The following is a 3,499-nucleotide window of genomic DNA, read 5'->3' as shown; positions in this document are numbered from 1 at the left end:
TATAGACGATGGGTTTGTCTTGGACTTTGAAGTAAAACAATTGCTGGGTCAGTTAGATGGGCTTGGCGTAGCGACTTGACATCTTGTGGGCTACCAAACACCACATAACTTATAGTCAAAAGTTAAATATAGTATTGACCAGTCGCGATGGTACATACTACCTTGTAGCTGATTTTAAAAAGCAAAGAGACCAGGCAAAAATCGATAAGTAGAACAATTGTTCCAATGCTCTTGAAAAGGAGCGAATCCGACATATTTTGTGACGAGAAATCGAATGGCGCAAACTCACTTTCCGATGAATACTTTTAGGTGTAGTGACGTTTAAATCCTGACTGACGTCATAATCACGTGACTGGCAAAAGCTTTTACTCACTGGAAAAAAGAAAAATTTGGAATTTTTCATGACCTGCCGAAGTCTTGCCTAATTGCGCATCTTTTGGCACCTCATTAATGTGGGTCAGTGTTAAATTGTATATTTTAGAGCAGACTGTATCAAGTACCTTGTGTTTTCTAAGAACTAATGCTGTTGTTATTCTACAAGTAGATATAGACATTGGGGTTGTCTTGGACTTAGAAGTAAAACAGTTGCTGGGTGAGTTGGATTGGCTTGGCCTGAAGATTTGACGTCTTGTGGGCTTCCCAACGTCACATAACTTATAGCCAAAAGTTTAATATAGTAATGACCAGTCGCACTGGTGAGAGACTCCTGGGTCATTACTCTGCTCTAGCACGTTAACGAACTTCTTGTTTAGAACAGTCTGTTCTAGATATGCTATGTTGCCCATGTAGTAACGCTGAGGGATCCGACGTACGTCAGATGGTACGGTTTCCACTTGGAGATAACACAATTCCTGGGTTAATAAAATAGCCTCGGAGTAAATATTTGAGATATTTTTTCCTACTGAACTGCACCTTGCTTTTAGCGGAATGTTTAATATTGAAGCGGCCAGACCTCGTTGTACATGATACATATAAAGGCACTACACCATGTTGTAGCTTATGTAAATCAACAAAGTCATACGACAAAAAGTCAAACGGTGCAGAATTGACAAAATGCGCTCCAAAAGGAGCCTATCCGACGTAGTTTGTGACGAGGAATTGCGGGGTGCAAACAGCATTGCTTTCCGACCTATGGTTTTAGCTGTGGCTTGGCTTAAACCTCTAATGACATCAGAATGGAGTGCCTAGCAACAGTCTGTTTCGTTAGAAACCATGTGAAATTTGAATTTTTTCAACTCGTGCCGATTACTTAAGTTAGTGTGCATCAATTACCACCCTAACTATGGGATTTAGTGTGAAATTATCTTGTTCAGAACAGACGGTGTCAAACATGCTATGTTGCCCATGTATAAATGCTGTGGGATCCGAGCACATTTATGTGAGGTCGTTAGGTTTCCACCTAGAGGTTACACAATTGCTGGGGTCAGTAAAGTAGCCTTTAAGTAAAGATTTGGGAGGTTCTGGCCTATCCAACTTCACATTGCTTTCAGCGGAATGTTCAATATTAAACTGGCCAGGCCTCGTTGTACCTGATACATGTATGGCCATTACACCATGTTGTAGCTTATGTAAGTCACCAAAGTCATACGACAAAAAGGCAAGCGGTGTAAAATTGATTCAATGCGCTCCAAAAGGACCCTATCCGACGTAGTTTGTGGCGTAAAATCGAATGGTGCAAACCGCATTGCTTTCCGAACCGATGGTTTTGGCTCTGGTTTGTCTTAAAACACTGACGACATCAGAATGGAGCGTCCAGAAACAGTCTGTACTCGTTAGAAACCATATGAAATTTGCTTTTTTTTTCAAATCCTGCCGATTGCTTGAGTCGGTGCGTATCGATTAGCACTCTAATAGTGGGTTTTAGTGTGAAATTATCTTGTTTAGAACAGACGCTGTCAGATATGCTATGTTGCCCATGTATAAACGCTGTGAAATCCGAGTACATTTACGTCAGGACGTTAGGTTTGCACTTGGAGGTAAAACAATTGCTGTGTTATTAAAGTAGCCTTGGACTAAAGATTTGAGGTGTTCTGGCCTAATCAACTGCACGTTGCTTTTAGCGGATTGTTTAATATTGAAGCGACCAGTCTTCGGTGTATATGATACACGTAAATCATTTCACCATGTTGTGGCTTGTGTGAATCACCAATGTCATGCGACAAAAAGTCTGTCCTGCTTTTTTTGGCGTTTTTAACAGAATTGGCTAAAGTGCTGCGAATGTTATCGCAGTTGAAAAGTAGGTATTGCAACACATTTTGTCACGAAAAACCGAATAATGTAAATTGCATTTCTCCCTGAGGAGTAGTTTTCCCTATTTTGGCGTTTATACCAGAATCGGCTTGAAAGGCTGCGAATGTTATCGCACTTGAAAAGAAGGTATTGCGACGCATTTTGTGAAGAAAAAGGATATATTGCAAACTGTAGTAGTTTATCCTGTTTTCCAGTTTTGAACAGAATAGGCTTGAAAGGCGACAAATGTTGCAATTTTCTTCAAACATACGATATTGCACTTGAAACGTACTTATTGCGACGCATTCGGTGACGAATAAGTCAGTGGTGTAAACTGCATTCCTCCCCGATCATAGTTTTTGCTGCTTTGATGTTTTTGACAAAATTGTCTTAATAAACTGCGAATGCTATCGCACTTAAAAGAAAGGTATTGTGACGCATTTTGTGACGAAAAAGCCAATTCTTTTTAGCCCTTCGAGCAATTGTTTTGCTGTTTTGGCGTTTACAACTGAATTGGCCTAAAAGGCTGCGAAGTTATCGTAGTTAAAAAGTGGGTATTGCGGCACATCTTGTGACAAAAAAGCGAATGGTGCAAATTGCAATTCTCTCCTAGCAATAGTTTTCACTGTTTTTGCGTTTGAAAGGCTGTGAATGACATTGCCATTGAAAAAAAAAAAACGCATTTTGTGACCAAAAAGCCTTTGGTGCGAGCATCATTGCTCTCAGAGCAGTAGTTTCTACTGTTTTTGCATTTTCACAGAGTTGGCTTAAAAAGCTGCAAATGTTACGCATTTTGTAACAAAAAAGCCAATGGTGCAAACTCCATTGCTCTCCGAACTATAGTGCTACCTGTAGTTCGGTTTAAAACACTGATAATGTCAGTGAGCATCGATTAGTACCCTAATTATGGGGTTTAGTGTGAAATTGTCTTGTTTAGAACACACGGTATCAGATCTGCTATGTTACACGTGTAGAAACGCTATGGGATCTGAGTACATGTACATGTGGCCGTTAGCTTTGCACTTGGAGGTAACGCAATTGCTTGGGTACAAAAAACCTTTGGGTAGAGATTTGGGATGTTCTGACCTACCCAACTGCACATTACTGCATATTTAAAGTTGAACCGCCCAGTCCCCGTCGCACATGTAAAGGCATTACAACATGTTGTAGCTTATGTAAATCAACAAAGTCATACGACAAAAAGTGAAACTGTGTAAAATTGATCAAATGCTCTCCAAAAGGAGAATATTCGACGTAGTTTGTGAGGGGA

The sequence above is a fragment of the Liolophura sinensis genome, chromosome 2 (genome assembly GCF_032854445.1).
Source record: "Liolophura sinensis isolate JHLJ2023 chromosome 2, CUHK_Ljap_v2, whole genome shotgun sequence".
Lineage (NCBI taxonomy): Eukaryota > Metazoa > Mollusca > Polyplacophora > Chitonida > Chitonidae > Liolophura > Liolophura sinensis.
Note: the sequence above shows the minus strand (reverse complement) of the source record.